General features: G+C 36.4%; 1 long non-coding RNA gene across 1 annotated transcript in view; it reads left to right on the forward strand.

Annotated features, from left to right (window-relative positions):
- Positions 1 to 1,687: 1,687 nt before the first annotated feature.
- LOC146402927 (uncharacterized) overlaps positions 1,688 to 26,414 on the forward strand; it is a 220,989-nt gene continuing 196,262 nt past the window's right edge. Inside the window, exons 1-2 of the long non-coding RNA XR_014808133.1 lie at positions 1,688 to 1,777; positions 8,054 to 8,177. This is a non-coding gene — a long non-coding RNA (uncharacterized LOC146402927). The remainder of the gene's footprint in view (positions 1,778 to 8,053; positions 8,178 to 26,414) is intronic.

Here is a 26,414-nt window from a genome sequence, read left to right on the forward strand (position 1 = left end):
TGCCAACTAACAACCCTGACATGGGTTATTCTTGCACCTTGGAATGCTTCATACTTCCCATGAACTTCTCTCTCTCTGTTAAACACACACACACACACACACACACACACACACACACACACCCCCACCCCCACACCCCCATACCTTCCTCTCTTAACGTGGCTGATTCCTACTTATCTTAGTCCCTTGTTGTCTATGTAATATTACTTGTTAAATTTGCCCCTTTTACACTGTGTTCTCATCACATTTGCAATGGTATTGTTTAAATATGTGTATTCATATGTTGGGTGATTACTTGTTGAAGCTCTGGATTTTTCTCCATACATTCAGCTCCCTGAGGGGAAGCCATGTCTGGGTTGCAAATGCTGTCTTTTCAATGTATGGCCCAATGCCTGGACAGAGCAGGCACTTCTGGCAGAAACAGAGTAGCTTCCGCTGAGCTTGTTTCCTTTTGCTCATGGACATGAGCCGGCCTCCATTTCCTAGTCTCACTTGCAGATGAATATGGTCATTTGATGGAGTTCTGGCCAGTGGACTGCAAGTGGGAATGACATGTACCACTTCCCAGTCTTGCCTTTAAAAATCTCCCCTGTGAGAACTTCCATGCTCGTCCCTCATACCACTGGCATGTGGGAGTCAAGTACAGTGCTTTTGGAAGCTGTATATTGAAGACATTGAAGCCAAAAGGTGGAAGGAATCTGAGTTCCTGAGTCATCACTGAGAATAAAGCCATCACCAATCAGGGTTACCTGTATGGACAATACTTGAATGAAAAGCTTTTGTTCTATTTGAGCTTTTATATTTTTTATGTATTTGAGCTTATTTGTCACAATGGCTAGCATTACCTCAATTAATATAATACTCATTCTTTTTAATTTTATTTAAAAAATTATTGGGGTATAGTTGATTTACAATGTTGTATTAGCATTAGGTTTACAGCAAAGTGAATCAGTTAGACATCTACACATATCTATTCTTTTTTTCCATATAAGTTATTACAGAACATTGAGTAAACCTCCCTGTGCTGTACAGCCGGTCCTTAATACTCATTTTGTGTGTGTGTGTGTGTGTGTGTGTGCATGTGGAATTAATAGATGCACACAGAGAAACAGATATCTAGGTACAGATTGTATCATTAGATATGTGGAGGCCATATGATGCCAATCTTCAAGGTATGAAAAGATAAATGATTCCATGGGTAGGAGTGAGTTGGTATACCAGCAATCTAAAATTCCCTTGCAGCCATGAGACACATCCCTCAGACTGAAGTTAACAGAAGCTTGATCTCCCTTTGCAGCTATAAATCTATAAATACCCTCTCTTCTTTAAGACACCTATCGTTCCCAGCTGCTATAGACTGAATGTTTGTGTTCCTCCCAAATCCATTTGTTGGAATCCCCAATGTGTTGATATTGGGAGATGGGGCCTTTGGGTGGTGACAAGGTCACGAGGGCTTCACCCTTACTATAGTACTTTAACATGAGAACTTGATATCTGTGGGGTTAATGCCCCTACAAATCAGGCTGCAGAGAGTTCCTTCATGCTCTCTTCCACTTGAGGAGATGGCTGTCTATGAACTATGAAGTGAGACTTCATCAGACATGCTTAGCTGTTGGTGTCTGTATCTTGGACTTCACCGCCCCAAGAACTGTGAGAAATAAATTTCTGTTGTTTATAAGGCTCTCATTCTCTGGTATTTTGTTACAGCAGCCTAAACATACAAGAACGAGTGCTCTCTATTCAAACACCATCCTCCCTTCCTGTGCCATTTTACCAGGTATTAATCCAACATTTTACCAGGTATTAATGATCTTTTTTTTTTTTTTAATTTTCCCACTGTACAGCAAGGGGGTCAGGTTATCCTTACATGTATACATTGCAATTACAGTTTTTCCCCCACTCTTTCTTCTATTAATGATCTTTTGAAGCCAACTTGTATGGAGGAGTAAACCACTGCTTTCTGCTTCATTTTTCATAGGGAGGATATGCATTTTTAGGAAGAATGGCAATAATTGGTCTTTCATTGCTGAAATTTCAGGAGCAAATTAAAATGGAGCAAAGATTATTAAGCAGCAGAAGGCCACTTATACTCTCATCACCCCAAAGTATTTGCAATACTCTATCCAGAATGCAGAGCTGAATGATAGTGGAGGTCTCAGATCTTGATAAAAATATAAAACCTCCTTCTCGGCCCTAAACTTCAACCTCTGGGCTTCTGTTATTGAGGGGAAAATAATTCTTAACTGAAATAGGCACCAATGTCTTATGACCATGTACTGCCTTCCAGCATCATGGATGCTAAGTGACAGAGAGGAGAAGTAGATGTTATAGGGCCAGGAAAACTTTTTAGAAATGCTTTGTCATGGATTCAGTTTGACAAAGATGTAAGAGATGAGGCAACTGAAAAAAATTCTACTCCACCTGGGACCTTTCTTCTTAGAAGGGTAGGACCTGGTGATGAAGCCCAGACCTGATGGACCAGAAGAATCTGCAGTGACCTTGCCTATATCCCCCACTCCCAGGCCTAAGAACTAAAGACAGCCCATCTAGTATATCAGGACATTAAAGGACCAGTTCTTGCTGTGAATGAGATCTGGATAAAGTGTGTTATTCCCAAGCAAGGTTTAAAGTCCTGGATGAATATAGCATCACTGCTGCCTCCGTGAGTCCTGGGCTGTTGCCTTCTCTCCTCACCCTCACCATCTGTGGCCTGTCTGCTTGAATAACTGAGGAACTTCATTCTAAAGTACCCTTAGGATTAAAACCTAACTCTACATCTCAAGATGGTTAGTTGGGATTCAAGGCTATCTTATCCTGCTATGCCCCTTTCCCATAGAGCTAAATTCAGATAGACTTTCTTGACTCATAGCTGAGCCACCTACTCAGCAATGGCCAGTCCTTTCCTAAAAGCCCTTGAATCTTTTCTCCAGCATTTAATTTCATGTGCTTATGCTGCTCTTCACGGTAACCTGCCTTAAGGTCCTGGGCAATGTATTATTTACCACCATATCCCCAGGGCTCAGCATGGAGTTTGGTGCAGAGAAGGTCAATTTTAAGTATACACTGTCTATGTAAATGATTTGGTGGTTTGGAAAACTGATCCATAGTGGAGAAAAGACCAACTCATGCTGCTCTGATTCATTTTCTTTCTCCTGTTTGTTTCCACCTTAGGCCACATAACCAAAGCCATAACCCAGAGTTTGGCCAAGTGTCACCTATAGATTTTTCCCAACTGAGGATATGGGAAGTAGGAAGTGTCAAACATAGTGAAACATAGTGTAGTAACCTGCTACTACTGTTAGAGATAGAGTAGGCACAGGTGGTTGTAGAAGTCCCAGTAGGGGATCATAGATAAAGAGGGAAACCTGGGGGATGTTGGGAGACCACTGTAAGTTCAGGAAAGCCATCAGAACAAGGCAGGCTTGCTTAACTAGTGGAGGTGTGAGAATTGCCTCAGGTCATTGAGTGGGGGATGGGATGAGCCTGCCTCCAGATTCAGACCAAGGCCAGAGTTTGAAGACTGCCCTTCAGCTGATTTCAAGACACATCTTACCTGATACTAAGGAGGAGCTACTACTCCCAGAAAGGAAGAGGCAGGCCTTTCTCCTCTTGGAGGATAAAACTGTGGCCCACTGGCTCCTCAGGCAGAGCTTCCTTGCCTGCCCACTTGCATCTCTTATAAGCATCCTAGCCTAACAAATCTATTTCTTGCCTATCACTTTATCTCTTGCTGAATTCCTTCTGGGTGGAGGCATAAAGAACCTGAACCTTAGTGAGTCCAGACAGAGGGTGAGTAACTCGAATTTAAAACCATGGGTTTAAATGTCAATCGACAGATGATTGGTTTAGGAAGATGTGGTATATATGCAAAATGGAATACTACTCAGCCATAGAAAAGAACAAAATAATGCCATTTGCAGCAACATAGATGGAACCAGAGACTCTCATCCTGAGTGAAGTAAGTCAGAAAGAGAAAGACTAATACCATATGATATCACATATCTGAAATCTAATATTTGGCACAAAGGAAACTTTCCACAGAAAAGAAACTCATGGACTGGGAGAATAGACTTGTGGTTGCCGAGGGGGAAGGAGTGGGATGGATTGGGAGCTTGGGGATAATACATGCAGACCACTGCCTTTGGAATGGATTAGCAATGAGATGCTGCTGTGTAGCACTGGGACCTATGTCTAATCACTTATGATGGAGCATGATAATGTAAGAAAAAAAATGTATACATGTATGTGTGACTGGGTCACCATGCTGTACAGTAGAAAATATAAAATAAAATAATTTCCTTTATAAGAAAAAAAATAATAAAGCCATGGGTTTAAGTCCAAATCTGGCTTTAGGTTGTGTTCAAGTCCCGGCATGTGGATTCAAGTTCCAGTCTGGGTTTTGGCTGGGTTTAAGTCCTGGCATGTGGGTTCAAGTCCTAATCTGTGTTCTGGCTGTCAGTTTCACTACTACTAAAAGTTTTGGGCAATAAGTTTTTTTTTTCCCCCCTAAGGGAATATAGAGCTGGCAGAAATTTGACCTCAGGGAGATGAGATAGTTGATCACACTGGAAAGGACTAAAGAATGAAAAGTAGATTGCTTTAAATCTAAGGTTCTGAAATACACGGAGCACAACGTGGCCACTAAATCCTAACAATAGTATTTCAGTAGTAATTGTAGGAGTAACTGTGGTGACTGCAGCAATTATGATCATTGCCATCTTGTCATCACTATCACCACCTATTAGTATTCGAAGGTCCTTCCAGGACTCCTGCTGCCATAGCTGTGCCCCAAGGAAACAATTCTCGCATTCCCTCTGCTTTGTTTCTCCAGCTGTAGAGTCAGAGCCTTAGAAAGGGGAAAGAGACAGATGGAGACCAGGTTATACATCCACACCTCACATGCCAGGCAGCTGGGAAAAGGAAATCCTCCATTTCCATCTCTGAGGAAAGTACGAGATGTGAATCACTTTTTCCATATTCCACATATAAAGGATGGTGGACCTCTCCGAGGATGTTTGTATTTGAATGAAGCTGGAAAACTTTCACCACACTACATTGACTTTACAATATTTTGATGCTTTTGTTTCCTATTTCCCTCTGTAAACATATAAAATATCTTACTTTCCATCTAATTCATGTGGAATATTACTGAATAGAAATAATCAAAATAACAAAAATTGGTAATGTCTAAAACTTTGCATGATTAAATATGTTTCAGGTGAAGGAGTTCCCATCCTGGCACAGCAGAAATGAATCTGACTAGGAACCATGAGGTTGTAGGTTTGATCCCTGGCTTTGCTCTGTGGGTTAAGGATCCAACGTTGCTGTGAGCTGTGGTGTAGGTCACAGATACGGCTCAGATCCTGTGTTGCTGTGGCTGTGGTGTAGGCCAGCAGATGTAGCTCTGATTTGACCCCTAGCCTGGGAACCTCCATATGCCATGACTGCGGCCCTAAAAAAGAAAAAATTGAGGAATCAACTGGGGAAATAATGTTTTCTGGAGAAATAATGAAACCATTATAGGCTAAAACTAGATAAAGTAAAAAATTGACAAGACATTAATAAGTAAATAAAATAATTTAGACATAATTTATAGATGCAAAATTGAGTTAAGAAAATTAGACTTTGGGGAAATAATGGCCCCCCCCAAAAACTTCCCATGGCAGTTTAACACAGATGAAAAAATAAATAGGGGTTCCCATCGTGGCTGAGTGGTTAATGAATCTGACTAGGAACCATGAGGTTGAGGGTTCGATCCCTGGCCTTGCTCAGTGGGTTAAGGATCCGGTGTTGCCGGGAGCTGTGGTGTAGGTTGCAGACGCAGCTCGGATCCCGCGTTGCTGTGGCTCTGGCGTAGGTCGCTGGCTACAGCTCCGATTAGACCCCTAGCCTGGGAATCTCCATTTGCCACAGGATCAGCTCAAGAAATGGCAAAAGAGACCAAAAAAAAAAAAAAAAAGAAAGAAAAAATAATTAAAAGCTCTATTGTAAAATATAATGGAAAACAGTGGATATTCATGAAAGTCATTTTAGTGAGATAGAAATAAAGATGGAAAATATTACTAATAGAACACTGGTCAAAGAATTAAAATGACTTAGTCATACCAGAAAAATAGTTTTTTTCCTTAGGGAAAATTCACCAATATTAGGATAATTCTTGGGACAGGTTTGTAATTGCGAATATTGAAGTCAATTTTAGGGTCACTACATCTTGATTGAATTGAGCCATTGTCAACCAGAAACTATACCACTCATTTATTGGCAGTGGCCGTATAAAACAACTTATTAGAAAAACAACTTTTGGCTGAAATATGTCTCTGAACCCAAGATAAAAGGCAAAGACTCATGAATTTCTTCTGATTTGATAATTAGATTCCAAGAGCAGACTGCTATACAATGTGTCACTAATATGAGAGGGGTGTCATTGGGGAGGACAGCAGACGTCATTCTGTACTACATGGAAGCTTACAGAAAAGACTGCACTCGTCAGAGGCACTGGGTGGCCAGCAATCAAGTACAGCTCAAAAGAAGCTTCTGGGAAGGTCCCAAGGAATTTCCAACTCCCTTAATCTCTTTTGTCATCTCCTCAAATGATTTCTTTTCCATTTCTGGGAATAAGAATAGGACGAAAGGATCCTGAGTCCTGTTTCCTGCAGTTGACAATGCATTGCCATGCATAAGACGTAGGGCTTTGATGTTGAGAAGTAGGACACAAGGGACATTTCCTCAGTGTAGCCCCTGGACACTGCTGGCTGAGATCCCTTTCTGCATCCATTATCAGCAGCGAAATCATTTACTAAGATCTCTCTGTGCATGTTTCATTGTGACACTGGACACAATGAAGGGAACAGATGTGGCGGGCCAACCTCCAGGGGTTTGTAATCCAAGGCAGAAGGATAGGCAGTGTGAACACAGATGAGCGCTCAGGCATAACCTGTGAGCCAGGACACAGGTATGACAGTTGGGATTGACACGGCCCAGGAGCCCAGGCAGAGCTTCTCCCTTTATATAAGAATGCTTCTTCTCACCACAGGGGTCTCTCTAGGGCTCCTTTGAACAGCCGGCTTTCTTTGTGCATTTCTAATAAGATCCGATTTACAAAAATATCTTGAAAGCAACTTATGTGGGAGCATATTGACTGCATACAGCTCATGATGTTGGTACAAAGAGACCAAGCCAAAATCAAACAGGAAGGTAAAGAAAAATATGAACTTGTATTGACATTATAAACAATCTGAGGGGCTCCTTCCAATGTGCAGAAACATCAAAAACCCTGGTTCAATTCTGTGCCTAGATGAACACCTGGCATGCGGTAGATGGTCAACTAATGTTTATGGGGTGAATGATTTAAAACAAAATACCTACATCATTCATGGGGAGATAGATACAGCTCATTCCCATTTTCTACTTTTTTTCTTCTCCATTTCCCTCTTACCCTTTCTCTTGCTTCCCTTCTCCTCCTCTTCCTTTTTTCTATTCCTCTTCTTAAAACTTATCATTTTACTAAGAATGCCATATATTTTTGTATATGGTATAAGATGAGACTTTATAGGTTTTTTCCCAGAGTATGAGTAAATTCCCAATGATGTTTGCTAAATAGTCCTTCCCTTGCTCACTAATTTAAGCTTCTTCAGGAGAGGAACTCTGCTTTACTGATCTTTATCTCTCTAGTACCTGCTGCAGGGCCTAAAATATACAATCTTTTTATTGAGTGTATAATATATTTGTATTGCCACACTTAGCTCCTGTTATGGACTGAATTGTGTCCCTCCAGTGTTTCTTTGTCCAGTCAATTTCTCACAAATTTATTATTCCTTTGCCTAAAAAGTATAAAAGCTGCCTGCTTTGGCCACTTCTTAGGTTCCATTTCTATGAGACCTTCATATGAATAAAGTTTATTTCTTTTTCTCCGGCTTAAAAAAACTCATACACTGAGTACTTTAGTACCTAAGAATGTGGCTGTATTTTGATATTAGATCTTTAAAAGACAGTTAAGTTAATATGAGGTCATTAGGAGTAACTCTAATCCATATATGATTGGTTTCCTTACTAGAAGAAGAAATATGGACACAGGCATATCCAGAAGGAAGAGCATATGAAGACAGGGGAGATAACTGTCTATGAGCCAAAGAGAGAGCCTTCAAAAGAAACCAATCTGGCCATCACTTTACTTTCAGGTAAAATCGAGCCTCTTAGCCTCCACAACTGTGAGCAAAGAAATTTCTGTTATTTAAGCCATCTAATCTCTCATTCTTTGTTATGATACCCTAGGAAAAAAAATAAAGCATCTACAAAATATACATGTTTCTATTAGAGTCTATTTGTGGGTTATCTTCTTTATGACCTTGAGCTATATGACTATGCATTCAATGGAATTATTGTATGACTTCAAGTATGTAACATATGCGTAGGAAAGAAAACAAAGGTAATTGAGCAAAATATTAACCGGAGTTAATCTCCAGGAGTGTATTGTGGGTTGAAGTATGTTGTTTCTTTATGTCTTTCAATATTTTACAAATTTTGTATAATGAACATGAGTTACTTTTCTAAATAGGAATGTAAGCTATTTAAAATTTATATGAAGGTGTTAGTGTGTTTATAAATTGGTGACCTAACTGTGATATACAAGTGAGGTTGGGGTGTAGATGAGTTTTGCAGTCTCTGGTTCTCTTTATCCATTTTTAAATTGATGTACCGTAGGCTTATTCTGTAAAAATGCTTATTTCTGAAAATAGTGATTTGTTTGGAAGAGCCCCTCCCCTTTTTGTCTTTTTATTTTACAGTCACGATGGGAAGGCATTATTCACAGAGACTAGCATAGTTCATACTATTCCTGTCACTGACAGTATTATTTGCAACTGCTTTTTTTAGCCTTTTCTAATTTCCACACCACCACTTACTGTATTTCATTAAAGCTGGTTTAGAAATGCAAGGCATATAATTAGATTGAGAAATATGCTATCGATTTAGTTTTCCATTATGATGTTATCACACACACAAAAAAGTCATTTGGTACAATTGTTATGATTAAAACCACAAAAGAGATCTATTACATCAGACTTAGTTTTCAGTGCTTGATGCGGTGTAAAATATGAAAGAGAGGGGTTAATCTGTTTTTATTAGAGCTGCATATGTCATGTATCCATAAATGCCTATAGGCTAATAATTTTAATTGAATCTTTGGTAGACAAGAGGTTTTTCAGGAAGTTATATTAAATAAAAGTAAATCAATACTTAAATACCCAATTTTTAAGGTTGCTGAGGATAATAATCCTTTTTCAGCTCTGCACTGTGCAAAAACCACATGCCTCAAGGCAGTTTTGAAGCATGAACAAGGCACAAGGCAGCTTTCTATTGAAAGAAGACTATGGAAGGCAAAGAGCATAGATTTTGGAGTCAGACATAAGTGGAGTCAAATCACAGTCCCATTGCTATTTAGATCAAGGTGGGGGTTACTATTTATTAAGTATATACCATGTGCCAGGCTTTTAGAAACATTATTTCAGTCAGTTCCTATAAAGTTACTAGCCCAAGTTCATAACTAGTAATTGACCTGACTTTAGTCCCTTTCACCCCAAAGTCCCTGCAGTTTCCACAATAATACTCTTTCCTTCTGTTGAGTGATTTTGAATAGTCTCTGAGCATTAGTTTTCTCATTTGGTAAACAAAGATAATAATATTTCTTCATAAGGTAGGTTTTTTTAATTATTAATTTTTAAGTTATTTCCTCAATAAATTTTTTTTCTACTGTACAGCATGGTACCCAGTTACACATACATGTACACATTCTATTTTCACACATTATCATGCTCCATCATAAATGACTAGACATAGTTCCCAGTGCTACACAGCAGGATCTCATTGTTAATCCATTCCAAAGTCAATAGTTTATATCTATTAATGCCAAGGTCCCCAACCACCCCACTCCCTCCCCCTCCCCCTTGGCAACCACAAGTCTATTTTCCAAGTCCATGATTTTCTTTTTGGTGGAAAGGCTCATTTGTGCCATATATTAGATTCCAGGTGTGTGATATCATATAGTATTTGTCTTTCTCTTTCTGACTTACTTCACTCAGTATGAATCTCTACTTCCATCCATGTTGCTGCAAATGGCATTATTGTTATGGCTGAGTAGTATCCCATTGTGTACATATACCACATCTTCCTAATCTAATCATCTGTCAATGGACATGTGGGTTGTTTCCACGTCTTGACTATTGTGAATAGAGCTGCAATGAATATGCGGGTGCATGTGTCTTTTTTAAGGAAAGTTTTGTCCGGATATATGCCTAAGAGTGGGATTGCTGGGTCATATGGTAGTTCTGTGTATAGGTTTAGAAGGTTTAGAAGGTATATCCATACCAATCTCCATAGTGGTTGTACCAGCTTACATTCCCACCAACAGTACAGGAGGGTTCCCTTTTCTCCGCAGCCCCTCCAGCATTTGCTATTTGTAGGCATATTAATGATGGCCATTCTGACTTGTGTGAGGTGGTATCACGTGGTAGTTTTGATTTGCAATTATCTAATAATCAGTGATGTTGAGCATTTTTTCATGTGCTTGTTGGCCATATGGATATCTTCATTGGAGAAATGTCTATTCTGGTCTTTGACCCTTTTTTCCATTGGGTGATTGGCTTTTGTGCTGTGGAGTTGCACAAGGATGGTTCAACATACACAAATCAATCAACATCATACACTGCATTAATAAAAGAAAAGTAAAAAAGCACATGGTCAACTCAATAGATGCATAAAAAGCATTTGACAAAGTCCAACATCCATTTATGATAAAAACTCTTACCAAAGTGTGCATAGAGGGAACATACCTTAACATAATAAAAGCCATTTATGACAAACCCACAGCAAATATAATACTCAATGGAGAAAAGCTGAAAGCCTTCCCACTAAAAATCTGGAACAAGACAGGGATGCCTACTCTCACCACTCTTATTCAACATAGTACTGGAAGTGTTAGCCACAGCCATCAGACAAACAAAAGAAATAAAAGGCATCCAAATAGGAAGAGAAGACGTAAAATTGTCACTGTATGTAGATGACATGATACTGTATATAGAAAACCCTAAGGACTCAACCCCAAAACTCCTTGAACTTATCAACCAATTCAGCAAAGTAGCAGAATATAAGATTAACATTCAGAAATCAGTGGCATTTCTGTATACTAACAAAGAAATATTAGAAAAGGAATACAAAAATACAATACCCTTCAAAATTGCATCCCAAAAAATCAAATACTTGGGAATACACCTGACCAAGGAGGTGAAAGATTTGTATGCTGAGAACTATAAAACATTCATCAAGGAAATTAAAGAAGATGTAAAGAACTGGAAAGATATTCCATGCTCCTGGGTGGGAAAAATTAATGTTGCAAAAATGGCCATACTACCCAAAGCAATCTACAGATTCAATGCAATCCCTATCAACTTACCCATAACATTTTTCACAGAACTAGAACAAACAATCCAAAAATTTATATGGAACCACAAAAGACCAGAATTTCCCAAGCAATTCTGAGGAACAAAAACCAAGCAGGAGGCATAACCTTCCCAGATTTCAGGCATCATTACAAAGCTACAGTCATCAAGAAAGTCTGGTACTGGTACCAAAACAGACCTACGGACCAATGGAACAGAATAGAGAACCCAGAAATAAACCGAGATACCTATGGTCAATTAATCTTTGACAAAGGAGGCAAAAACATAAAATGGGAAAAAGACAGCCTTTTCAGCAAGTATTGCTGGGAAACCTGGACAGCTGCATGCAAATCAACGAAAGCAGAACACACCCTCACAGCATGAACCACAATAAACTCAAAATGGCTTAGAGACTTAAATGGAAGGCAAGACACCATCAAACTTCTGGAAGAGAACATAGGCAAAACATTCTCTGACATCAAGCTTATGAATGTTTTCTCAGGTCAGTCTCCCAAAACAGCAGAAATAAAAGCCAAAATAAACCAATGGGACCTCATCAAACTAACAAGCTTCTGCACAGCAAAGGAAACCAAAAAGAAACCAAAAAGACAGCTTACGGGATAGGAGAAAATAGTTTCAAATGATGCAACTGACAAGGGCTTAATCTTTAGAATATACAAGCAACTTATACAACTCCACAGCATAAGGTAGTTTTGATGATTAAATGAATTAACATCTGTATAAAACTGAACATCCTGCTTGGAACATAGTGCCAGTTAATGCATTCACCATTTCCTTCTGGTAACCTGAGTTAACCTGCAAGTTGTAGCAGTTTGGAGGAAAGATACTAATACTCCTTACCTTGCATATGGAGGTAATGAAAATGCAGGCTGAAAAAAATATGACTTGATATAAAAAGTTCTTATTCATTAGAATAGTCTGGGAAGTAGCTATAAAGATTATCTTATGGTTACATTTCTTATGTATTTTCAAAAAGTCCTTATTTTTAGAGCAGTTTTAGGTTTATAGCCAAATTAAGAGGAAGTTCAGAGTTTTCCCAAAAGATGCCCAGTTTTTCCCATTGTCGTTGTTTCCCACCAAGTGGTACATCTGCTGCAATTGATAAACCTACCTTGACACATCTTGTCATCTGGAGTCCATCATTTACATTAGGCTTCATGCATGGGTTCACCATTTCCTTCTGGTAACCTGAGTTATGGGTTTGGACAAATTTGTAATGGCATGTATCCATCATCATCGAACCATACTGATTAATTTTACTTCTCTAAAAATCCCCTGGCCTTCACCTATTTATCCTTCTCTCCCTCCTAACCTCTGGCAACCACTGATCTTCTTGTCTATTTTTCTCCACAATCTCAGCTTTACCAGGACATCCTACTGTTGGAATCATACAGTCTGTATCCTTTTTCAATAGCCTTATTTTACTTAGTATATGCATTTAATGTTTTTCTGTCTTTTCATGGATTGATAGATATTTCTTTTTAGTGCTGAATGGTATTCCATTGTCTAGATGTTACACAGTTTACTTATCCAGTCACCTACTGTCATCTTGCAAATCCAAGTTTTGACAATTATGAAATAAAGCTGCTATAGACATCCATGTGCATGTGTTTGTGTGAATATATTTCAACTCTTTTGGATAAATACCGAGGAATATAATTGCTGGATCATATGGTGAGAGTATGCTTAGTTTTATAGAAACCACCAAACTATTTTCCAAAGTGGCTGTACCATTTTGTATTCCTTTCAGCAGGGTATGAAATCTCCTGTTGCTCTACATCTTCACCAGCATTTGGTGTTTTCAGTTTTCTGAATTTTAGGCATTTATTAGGTGTGTAGTGGTATCTCGTTTTAATTTGCACTTCTCTGATAACCTATGATGTGGAGCATTTCATATGCTTATTTGCCATGTTTATCTTCATTGGTGAAGTATCTGCTAAGGTCTTTGCTCTAGTTTTTTTTTTTTAATTAGGTTGTTTGTTTTATTATTGTTGGGTTTTATGTATATGCATTGTATCTTCGTGTACAGTTTTTGGAAATTCTGGATAACTGTCCTTTACTACGTATGTCTTTTGTAAACGTTTTCTCCCAGTCTGTGTTTTTTCATTCTTTTGACAATGCCCTTTGTTCAGGGTCTGCTTCTGGGGAACCTAACCTAAGGGATTTCATTTGTCAACAACTGCAGCAATAGTGCTGAATAAAAGATGTCATCAAAATTTCAGGAGTGTACCACATCAAATATTTTATTTTTACCAAGAAGCTGGCTAGGGAAGCTCTACTTCAGAATATAGATTGAGTATAACTTTTGTACTCTGTGACCCAAATCTCCCCACTCCCCCCAGAATCCAACTCCTGGCAACCATCGTTATACTCTCTTTTTCAATGAGTTTGGCTTTTCTAGATTCCAAATGTAAATGATATTATACAGTATTTGTTTTTCTCTGTCTGATTTATTTCATTTGGCAAAATGCCTTCAATTTCATCCATGTTCCCAATAGTGGGATTTCTTTTTTTTTTATGTGGCTGAATTCCATTTTTTATGTATAACACATTTTCTTTATCTACTCATTTATTAATGGACAGTAAATTTGCTTCCATGCCTTGACTATTGTGAAAATGCTGCAGTGAATAAGGGAGTGCAGATGTCTCCTTGAGAGAGTGATTTCATTTCCTTTGGAGATACACTTACAAGTGGGACTATATGGTTGTCCTACTTTTAATTTTTTGAGGAACCTCCATACTGTTTTCCATAGTGGCTATAACAGTTTCCATTCCTACCCATAGTGCCTCCTCATCCTTGACAACATTTATCTCTTGTCTTTCTGATGACAGCCATTCTAACTGGTTTCCTAGTGATATCATTTTGATTTAGTGATTGTGATTAATGATGTCGAAAGTCTTTTCATGTACCTGTTGGCACTTTGGATGTCGTCTTTGGAAAAAGATCTAATCAGGTCCTCTGCCCAGTTTTAAATCAGATTATTTGTGTTTTTGTTGTTAAGTTGAATGAGGTATTTATATATTTTGAATATTAATCTTTTATCACATGTATGGTTTGTAAAAATTTTTTCCCATTCCATAGGTTACCTTATCATTTTTTGGTTGCTTCTTTTGCAGAAGCTTTTGCAGAAGCTTCCCAGTTTGATGTTCTACTTGTTTATATTTGCTTTTGTTGCTTTATTTTGGTATCATAGCCAAAAACACCCATTGCCAAGACCACTGTTAAGGAGCTTTATTCCTACGTTTTCTTCAAAAGTTTTACAGTTTTAGGTCTTCCATTTATTGTTAATCTATTTTGTATTAATTTTTGTGTATTGTATAATGGTCTAATTTTTTCTTTTTTTGTGTGTGGGTATCTGATTTTATGAACATTTATTGAAAAGACTGTCCTTTCCCCATTGAGTCTTCTTGGCTCCCTCTAAAAATATTAGTTGACTGTATATGTGTGGGTTTGTTTGTGGGTTCTTGATTCTTTTCCCTTGGTCTATGTGTTTGTTTTAATGTCATTGCTATACTGTGTTCTTTGCTACAGTTTTTGTGCTACAAGCTTTAAATACAGTTAAGTGATGCCTTCAGTTTTGTTATTCTTTCTCAGGATTTCTTTAGCTATTTCAGGCCTTTGGTTGTTATGAATTTTAGGATTGTTTAATATATTTCTGAAAAAATGCCATTTGAATTTTGATCGGGACTGCATTTATTTAATTGATGACTTTGGGTAATATGACATTTTAACAATATTAATTCTTCAAATGCACAAACATGGAATATCCTTCCATTTATTTGTATCTTCTTAAATGTTTTTCATCACAGTCTTACAGCCTTTGGTGTACAAATCTTTCATCTCCTGGGATAAATTTATTCCTAAGTACTTATTTGAAGCAATTATAAATGGAATTGTTTTCCTTTTTTTTTTCAGATAGTTTGTTGTTAGCGTATAGAAACACAACTAATTTTTGTATATTTGTTTTGCATCCTGAAACTTTACTCAGAGTTTTATTGTTTATAACTGTTTTTTTGGTAATTGTTATCTAGGATTTTATATGTATAAGATTATGGCATCTGCAAATATAGACAATTTTACTTCTTTCTTTCCAATTTGTATGGTTTTAATTTCTTTCTCTTGCCTAATTGCTCTGGCTGGGACTTCCAGTACTTTACTGAATAGGAGTGGTGAGAGTGAGCACACATGTCTTATTCCTTATCTTGGAGGGAAAGCTTTTAATCTTTTTTGCTAAGTATGGCATTAACTGTGCTTTTGTCTCATATATGGCCCTTCTTTTGTTGAGGTATTTTCCTTCTATATACAATTTATTGAGAATTTTTATCATGAAAAGATTTTTAATTTTGTCAAATGCTTTTTATGCACCTTTTGAGATGATTTTACACTTAGTCTTTCATTTTATTAATATGGTGTATTATATTTATTGATTTGAAAACGTTGAACCATCCTTGCATTCCAGGGATAAATTGTACTTGATTGTGGTGTATGATCATTTTTATTTACTGTTGAATTCTGTTTGCTAGCATTGTTTGAGAATTTTTGCATCCATATTTTTCAGGGATACTGGGCTGTAGTTTTAGTTTATTGTAATCTCCTCTTCTGACTTTGTTTTCAGGGTAATACTGGATTCATAAAATGAGTTTGTGAATGTTTCTTTCTCTTCATTTTCTGGGATGAATTTGGGGAGCATTGACATATATTCCTCTTTAAATGTTTTGTAGAATTCATAAGTGAAGATCTGTTAATATTTGCTTAATACATTTAAGTGCTTTGGTGTTGGATGCATATATATTTACAACTGTTTATTCTCTTGATAAATTGAGCCCTTTATCATTACACAGTGACTTTCTTTTCTATTTTTATAATTTTTGCCTTAAATTTATTTTTATGATAAATACAGCTATCTCTACTTTCTTTTAGTATCTATTTGTATAGAATATCTTTTTTACATCCCTTCACTTCGGATTTACATATGTCTTTAAAGGTGAAGTGAGTGTCTTGTAGGCAGCATATAGTTGGATCTTATTTTTTTTTTTAATCCATTCAGACACTCTATGCCTTTTTATTGGAGAATTTACTTCATTTTGCATTTAAAGTATTTATTGAAAGAATGCATTTAAAGTATTAATTCAAGGCGTTACCAATGCCATTTTATTAATTGCTTTCTTGGCTGTTTGTAGTCCCTTATTCCTTTCTTCCTGTTGTGTTATCTTCCTTTGTAGATTGATGATTTTTCTGTAGTAGTATGCTTTCATTCCTAATCATAATCTTTGGTGCATCTACTTTAAATTTTTGCTTTGTAATTACCAGAAGCCCACATAAGATTTCCTAATGATGTAATAGTCCCTTGTAAGGAGCTGACAACTTAACTTTGATCATATGTAATACCTTATCCTTCATGAGTCCCATTGTGGCTCAGTGGTAACAAAACCTGACTAGTATCCATAAGGATGTGGGTTTGATCCCTGGGTGGGTTAAGGATCACTCAGTGGGTTAAAGATCTGGCATTGCCACGAGCTGTGGAGTAGGTCACATGCAGCTCAGATCCTGCATTGCTGTGGCTGTGGTGTAGGATAGCAGCTGCAGTTCTGATTTGACCCCTAGCCTGGGAACTTCCATATGATCCAAGTAAGGTCCTAAAAAGCAAAAAACAAAACAAAACAAAACAAAACAACCCCACAAAAACAAAAAATAAAAAAACTTTATCATTTTACTTTCCTTTACATTTTTTTGATATCACAATTTATATCTTTATATATTGTGCATGCATTACCAAGTTATTGTAGCTATATTTTTAAAATACTTTGTCCTTTAATGTTTTCACTAGAGGTGAATGATTAACTCAATATTGTATTACTGTATCAAAGTATTCTGAATTTTGCAGTATGTTTGTCTTTACCATTGTGTTTTGTATTTTCATAAGTTTTCATGTTACTAGTAAGCATTCTTTCATTTCAGCTTGAATATTTCAACATTTCTTGTAAGACTGGTCTAGTGTGGATAAATTCTCTCAGGTTTTGTTTGCCTGGGAAAACCTTTACTTCTCCTTTATCTCTGAAGGACAGCTTTGCTAGGTAAAGTATTCTTCATTGGAAGCTTTTTTTTCTTTCAACTTTTATTTCTTTCTTTGAATAAATCATCCTACTTTCTCCTCACTTGCAATGTTTCTGCTGATAAATCAGCCTTATAGTGGTTCTTTTGAATATGAGAAATATTTTTTATCTTGCTGCTTTTAATATTCTCTTCATCTTTGATTTGACAGTTTTATTATAATGTGTCTTGGAAAATGTCTCTTTGAGTTGAATTTGGGAATCTATGAGTTTCATTAACTTGGATATCAACACTTTCCCAGATTTTTGAAATTTTCAGCCATTATTATTATTATTTTTTTTGTCTTTTTACTATTTCTTTGGGCCACTCCCGTGGCATACGGAGGTTCCCAGGCTAGGGGTCTAGTCAGAGCTGTAGCCACCGGCCTAAGCCAGAGCCACAGCAACGCGGGATCCGAGCCGCGTCTGCAACCTACACCACAGCTCACGGCAACGCTGGATCGTTAACCCACTGAGCAAGGGCAGGGACTGAACCTGCAACCTCATGGTTCCTAGTCAGATTCGTTAACCACTGTGCCACGACGGGAACTCCTCAGCCATTATTTTTTTAAAGAAACTTTCTTCCTCTTTCCCTTTCCTTTGCCTTCCCCTCTTCTTCTGGTGTTCAAACAATGCATAGATGATTTCTTTTCATGGTATCTCATAATTCACATAACCTTTCTTTGCTCTTTTTTATTCCTTTTTCCTCTGGTTCTCTTTTGACAAGATAATTTCAAATGGCCTGTCTTCTGTCTCACCAATCCTTTGTTCTGGTTGACCAAATTTGGTGTTGATTTTTCATTTCGTATATTGTTTGGTTCTTTTTAAAAATGATTTTTACCTCTCACTTAAACTTCTCATTTTATTTGTGAATTGTTTTCTTGATTTTGTGGAATTGACTTCCTGCATTTTCTTAGCTCACTGAGCTTCCATAAAACAATTATTAGGCAAATCATAGATCTCCATTTCTTTGAAGTAAGTTACTGGAAAGTTAACATGTACTTTTGGTTTATCATGCTTCCTTGATTTTTAATGATCTTGAAATCATGTGTTGCTTTTTATGCATTGAGGAGGCAGTCATCTCCAGTCTTTATTGACTGGTTTCAGGAGAGAAATATCTTCCATTAGCCCTGTTAGGATTTCTGAGGACCCCTTCAAACTTTTCAATATGCATAATCTATACCTTTGTTCTTTCTTGTGGAAGAATTCCTAAAATTGTATACTTTACCTTGATCTTGCAGAGCCAGCTCAAGAGTGGATCTCTCATTTGCTTTACCCAGTATGGTACTGAATGCTCATTTGTAGGCTTTCCCAATCCTGCAAAATTGGGCTGACTCTTTATGCATACTCACTGGCTGTCTGCAAAGACTGTCTATTACTGTCTTCATGGGTCTACACAATGAGCCAAGCATGAGGTGAAGGTGTGTGTAGGTCAGGCACATTGAACATTGGTATGCTGATGGGCCAGTTCAGGCTTCCTGATGTAGTCTACTATGCAATTAGTAGAATCTACTCCCATCTGATACACTCTGAAAGGCCTGGTGTTTTTCTCCCATTGGCACTCCTTCTTTTAGTTGTGCAGCACATCTCAGTATTCTAAATGGGGCAGGAAAAAAGTGGGTATTTTTGGAAGCATCCTGTACACCTGGAGAAGCCAGCTGCTCACTCACATGCTCTCCACTTTTGTAGCAGAAATCAAGATCCTAAAAGTTCTTTTGGGTGTCAGGTACTGGAAATTTATCATGTTCCTTTGGTACTAAGCTATACTACCTTCTGGGAGGGGTGATGCAGGTAAAGGGAAACTGTTCCTTTTAACCTCTTCAATATATCCAACATCATCTTTTCCACCCCAATTGTGTGCTAGAATTTCTCTGATGAACAACTGTACTTCTACAAATACACTCTTGTGCATGGACAAATTTCAAAATTGATATTCTTTGGGGGTGATATGGTAGAAAACCTGATTTTACCATTTTGGTGACAATTATCTTTGGTTTTTGTGGTAGAGCTACAGGTTTTACAGCAACTTGTGTAGCACACCCAGTAATGTGTTCCTTGGGAATAAAAATAACTGTGCTTCTAAGTATGACGTTATAGACTGAATTTTGTAATACCCCCCCCAAATTCATATTCTAAATCTTTAACCTCCAGTGCTATCACATTTAAAGGTAGGGACTTTTTGGAGGTAATTAACGTTAAATGAGGTCATCATGGTGGAGTACTAATCAAATGGTAGCTGGTGTCCTTATGAGAAGAGAAAGACACCAGAAGCTCACATAGAGAAAAGGCCATGTGAAGACATAGTGAGAAGGTTACCATCTACAAGCCTCAGGAGAAAGAGAGGCCTCAGGGGAAACCAACCCTGTCAGCACCTTGATCTTGGATTTCCAGACTCAGGAACTGTGAAAAAACAAATTTATGTTGTTTAAGCCACCTAGTCTGTGGTATTTTATGATAGCAGTCCTCACAGACTAATATAGATGCCATCTTGCCTCTTTTACCCTTATGGGGGCTTCAAATAATATTTTTCTTTCTCAAAAGTTATGATAATTCATACCTTTTATAATGGTAAATACTAATATTTATTTAAAGAAACAGTTACTGTGTAGATTAAATTGTTGGGACTCAAATCAGTGTATCTTTTCATACCATGGAAAAGAGCTGGAGAAGGAGAGGTCTGAAAAATGAGTAGGCAAGGAGGAAAATGTGCTGCAGAGAATGGCCCATTTTTTTTTTTTCTGACACTAAATGTGAACCTGATATATTTTGATATTTTGCACATAAATATGGGTAACAGCAGGACCTCTCATATCCTGAAGACCTTTGAGAGGAAAAAAATGTGTGGGGAGTAATTTAACTAGCAAAGGAACCACACATTCCCCTCAAAAACATAAGGAAATTTCAGGTAGGCAAGTATATAGTATTTATTGAAACCTAACGCTGTGCCATGCAAAATCCTGAGCGTTTTTTGAGTTATATACATTATTTCATTTGACTGCAGCGATAATCATATGAGTTGAGTTTCATTTTACTGCACTCATTTATTTGTATATATCCTTGGCACCTGGCAAAGTTCATGGGCACATTGTGAGGACTCAGTATCTATTGATTGAATACATGCATGGACTGTTGGATGAATAACTACTGGTAAGTATCTACAAGGCCAATTGCATGTCATATTGTGCTGAGGAGAAAAATAGAGTAGGAGAAGAAGGGTTGAGGAAATAGACTTGTGGGTTAGGTGGGGGATAGAGGTTAGGTGCTTGACAGTAAACTGACCTTCAGTTGAGTATTTTCCTATTCTAGTCAATAAATTCAAGCACAATTCAGGTATATGTGGTTTGGTGCTATAGTTCAAGCAAGTGATGAGTAGATTTCCAGAGTTAAGAAATCTGGGAGTTGTCCTTCAGATATTCTGGGCAGGTACTTGTAAATCTGTTGGGCTAGACATTTCTGGTCTACAAAGCTGCTGATTTGGTAAAAATGTATTTAAATGTATAATTTAAATATTTTAAAAATGTATTTAAAATGTTTGGTTACCTAAGATTGAAAATAATCAGAATTTTCTGGCTAATGTCAGCATTTTTTTAAAAAAAACATCAGATGCACACAGATTTAAGTTAATCATCCTCCTCAGTCTGGTTGATTCTCATCATCAGCCTTTGCAGGTGCCCTTGTTTTTCTGTTATATTTTTTGTACTTTCTCCCTTCATTCTCTTTCCCTACCTCTGCTATTTCCTCCCTCTCCACAGTTGTCACTCAAATGGTATATTTGATCTATGCCTTTCTAAGCCACATAAGAGGCAGTAGAGTATACTATGTAAGATTGTAGGCATTGGAGCCTGGAATCAACTGCTCATTCTGCCCATTGTGACCTTGCCCATTGTGTTTAGTCTCTCCATGCTTCAGTTTCCTCATTTGTGTATCACTATTTGATAAATACATTTATATATATATATATATATATATATATATATATATATATATGGCATAAAATTCATGCCTGGCATAAGTGCTTATAAACCTTTGAATATGTACACATGGTTTGTGTTTTAAATAGATACATTTATAAATCGGTAAATCACATTTAGTTTGCTTTCACTGCTGCTAAGGACTATGGGCACTGACAAATGTATGGTGGCATGAATCCACCATAGTACCACACAGAAGAGTTTCACTACCCCAAAAAATCCCTAATCAATCCCTGCCCCCACAAATCACTGGTATCTATTGATCTATTCTCTATTTCTATCATTTTGTCTTTTCTGAAATGTCATAAAATGAAATCATAGAGTTTTAAGTCTTTCAAACTGGCTCCTTTCATGTAACAATATGCATGTAAGACTCATTGGTATCGTTGCAAGGAGTAATAACTTAATTCTTTTCTGTCACGCCCTCGTGTTCCAGCACTGTTTATCATTCACCCGTTAAAGGACATCTTGGTTTCCAAGCTTTGGCAATTATAAGTTACTAAAAACATTGTCAGGCAGATTTTTGTGTGGACATTGCATCTATTTTTAAAATTGAAATGGGCTTGTATTTTTATTTTCATTTGACATCTGAGTTTTGTATCAAATACATATTATTTTTTTAAAATGAGTAGAGTTGTTTTACCTCTTTTTATATTCTTAAAAAACTTGTTCAAGATTGGAATATTTATTTCTTGGAAATTTAGTAAAATTCATCTGAAAATACGTTTATGCCATGGCTGTTCAGGTAAGCAGATGTTTTTGGTTATCACTTCATTTTTAAAAATAATTACTGATTCATTAAAAATTTCTAATTTTTTTATGTGCCAGTTTAGTATTTGATATTTTTCAGGAAACGTATCAGTTTTATATAAGTTCTGAGTCCTACCTAATTTTTTTGTAGAACCTCTGTACTGTTTTTTTTATAATTCTAGATACTATTTTTTTATTAATGATTTTTATTTTTTTCATTATATCTGATTTACAGTGTTCTGTCAATTTTCTACTGTACAGCAAAGGGACCCAGTCACACATACATATATACATTCTTTTTCTCACATTATCCTCCATCGTACTCCATCCTAAGTGACTAGATACAGTTCCCAGTGCTATACAGCAGAATCTCATTGCTTATCCAGTCCAAAGGCAATAGTTTGCATCTATTAACCCCAGATTCCCAGTCCATCCCTCTCCCTCCCCCTCCCTCTTGGCTACCACAAGTCTGTTCTCAAAGTCCATGAGTTTCTTTTCTGTGGAAAGTTTCATCTGTATTGTTTTGCATAGTGTCTGCAACATTTTACATTCCTTTCAAAGTACATAGAGGCTCTAATTTCTTCATATCTTGACAACACTTGCTATTCTCTCACTTCTTTCCTCTCCCCTTTTAATAATGGCCACCCTAACATTTATGAGGTAACATTTCATCGTGGTTTTTGATTTGCATTTTTCTGTTGATAAGAAATGTTGAGTATCTTTTTTCATATGCTTGTTGGACATTTGTATGTCTTTGCATGTCTTCTTTGGAGAAATGTCTATTTAAGTTCTTTGCCCGTTTTCATTTTTTAAATTTTTAACTCAAGTGTAGTTCCTTTACAATGATTCTTCAATTTCTGTTACAGAGCAAAGTGACCTAGTTATAAATATATGTACATTATTTTTTTTTTCATACTCTCTTCCATCATGTTTGAACCCAAGAGATTGGACCTAGTTCCCTGTGCTGTCTTTGCCCATTTTAAAATCATATTTTTTTTTGCTGTTGAATTTTACTTCTTTGAAGCTCATTATTGAATACTTAGTTTATTTGTTTTCATTATTCCTTATTTTTTAAATAATTTTAGTCAGAACTAAAATGTTCCTTTTAAATACTGCCATAATTTTATTTCACAAATTTTATCATATAGTTTTTATTGTCCTTGAGCTCTAAAATTTAATAATTTCCTTCTGACTTAATTTTAACCCTTGTATTATTTAGTAGTATTATTTAACTAATAGATATGCAAAATTTCAAAATTATCCTTATGTCATTTATTTATGATATTACAGTATAGCATATAGAAGACATAATTTGCTTAATTTTGATTCTGTTTCCTTTTAGAAATTCAATATTTGTCTGCATTCCATGAATGTTCCAAGCATGCTTGAAAAACAAAATATGTAATCTTTATTAGTATAATGTTTTCTCTTTATATTAGTGCAATGTTAATCATGTGCTTTTTTTAAAATTTTTTTCTCAGAAATCTTTCTTTTAAATGTTTTTATTGAAGTTTAGTTGGTTTATAATGCTGTGTTACTTTCTGGTGTACAGTAAAGTGAGTAAAATTTAAATATATATATACACACACACACGTATATATATATATACATATATATACACACACACACGTATGTATATACATACATACATATACATATATGTATGTGAGTGTGTGTGTGTGTGTGTGTGTGTGTGTGTGTGTGTGTGTGTATTCAGAGTTCCTGCCGTGGCACAGCAGAAACAAATCCGACTAGGAACCATGAGGTTGCGGGTTCGATCCCTGGCCTTGGTCAGTGGGTTAAGGATCTGGCATTGCCATGAGCTGTGGTGTAGATTGCAGATGAGGCTCGGATCCGGCATTGCTGTGGCTCTGGCATAGGCCGGCAGCAACAGCTCTGATTAGACCCCTAGCCTGGGAACCTCCATATACCATGGATGTGGCACTAAAAAGACAAAAAAAAAAAAAATATATATATATATTCATATCCTCTTCCATTATGATTTATTACAGGATGTTGACTATAGCTCCCCATGGTATACAGTAGGACTTTGTTTTTTTTTTTATCATGTGTATGTATATATATATATGTGTGTGTGTGTACATATACATGATATCATATATATGATATAGTAATTTGTACTCTATATTTAGTAGTTTGTATCTGCTAGTCCCAAACCCCTTATTTATCCCTCCCCCCAGGCCCTTTCCATTTTGATAACCATAAACTGATTTCCTACATCTGAGTCTGTTTCCATTTTGTAAATAAATTTATTTGTACCATATTTTAAATATTCATATTAGTGATATCATTTCATATTTGTCTTTCCATTTCTGACTTAATTCACTTAGTGTGATAATCTCTAGGTCCATCCATATTGCTGCAAATGGCATTATTTCATTGTTTTATGACTAGTAGTATTGCACTGTGTGTGTGTGTGTGTGTGGTGGGTGTCTGTGTATTGATTACATCTTCTTTATTCATTTCTCTGTCAATGGACATTTAGGTTGCTTCCATGTCTTGGCTATTGTAAATAATGCTGCTATGAACATTGGGATGCATGCATCTTTTTGAATTAGAGTTTTCTCTGGATATATGCCCAGGAGTGGGATTGCTAAATGATACAACTCTATTTTTATTTTTTAAAGGAACCACCTTACTGTTTCCCATAGTGGCTGCACCAGTTTACTTTCTCACCAACAGTGTAGGAGGGTTCCCTAGTCTATGATGTTTACATTTTTTGTTTACCTTATTTCTCAGCTTCTGTGATAAAGACAATATTTACAAATTTTCTTTTATCTGCTTGTGCCATCATGTAAGTTGTTTTCAGTAGTCTGAAACTATGCTATTAAGTGCATATAAGTTTATGACTTACATATAGCTCTGTCCTATAAAATTGCTTTATATACTTTGATTTTATTTTGCCTGTTTTAAATGCTGTCTCATAGTAAATTTGGTGCTTAAATGTTCTATTCTTCAATATTTGATTTGAATAAATTTCCATCTCTACTTTTAGCTGTTTTGTTTCTTTTCAATTTAAATCTCTCTTATATTCAATATATTACTGGATTAAAAACTATTCTGAGAATCCCTATCTTTGGATTAATTAGTCTAAGCTATTTTTGTTATTTAAAAAATGTCAAGACTTCTTTATACCATTTTTTTTGGTATTTTCTAGTTGGCATATTTCTTTTCTTTCTTTCTCTCTCTTTTTCTTCCTCTTATTCCTTCTCCTTCACCCTTTTTGATTCAATTCCCCTTACTAACATGTTTTCTTTTTAAAAAAATTTTTATTTTTTCTATTATAGTTGATTTACAATGTTCTGTCAATTTCTGCTGTACAGCAAAGTGACCTAGTCATATGTGTGTGTGTGTATATATATATATATATATATATATATATATATATATATATTCTTTTCTCACATTATCCTCCATCATGTTCCATCACAAGTGATTAGATATAGTTCCCTGTGCTATACAGCAGGATCTCATTGCTTATCCACTCCAAATGCAATAGTTTGCATCTACTAACCCCAAACTCCCAGTCCATCCTATTCCCTCCCCTTCCCTTTGGCAACCATAAGTATGTTCTGCAAGTCCATGGGTTTGTTTCTTTTCTGTGGAAAGTTTCATTTGTGCAACATATTAGATTCCATAAGTGATATCATATGGTACTTGTCTCTTTCTGACTTACTTCACTTATTTTTAGAACCTCTAGTTCCATCCGTGTTGCTGAAAATGGAATTATTTTTTTCTTTTTTATGGCTGAGTAGTATTCAATGTGTATATACAGTATTCCATTGTATATATATACCACATCTTCTTAATCCATTCGTCTGTCGATGGACAGTTTGTTTACATGTCTTGGCTATTGTAAATAGTGCTGCAATGAACATACAGGTGCATGTGTTTTTTTCAATGAAAGTTTTATCTGGATATATGCACAGGAGTGGGATTGCTGGGTCATATGGCAGTTCTATATTTAGTTTTCTGAGGTACTGCCATGCTGTTTTCCATAGTGGTTGTACCAATTTACATTCCCACCAACAGTGAAGGAGGATTCCCTTTTCTCCACACCCTTTCCGGCATTTGTTTTTTGTAGACTTGTTAATGATGGCCATTTTGACACTTTACTAACATATTTTCT

The sequence above is a fragment of the Sus scrofa genome, chromosome 6 (assembly GCF_054392235.1).
Source record: "Sus scrofa isolate SSC_HxYL_T2T_F1_AM1 chromosome 6, Sscrofa_HxYL_maternal_Yorkshire_Landrace_v2.0, whole genome shotgun sequence".
Taxonomy (NCBI): Eukaryota; Metazoa; Chordata; class Mammalia; order Artiodactyla; family Suidae; genus Sus; species Sus scrofa.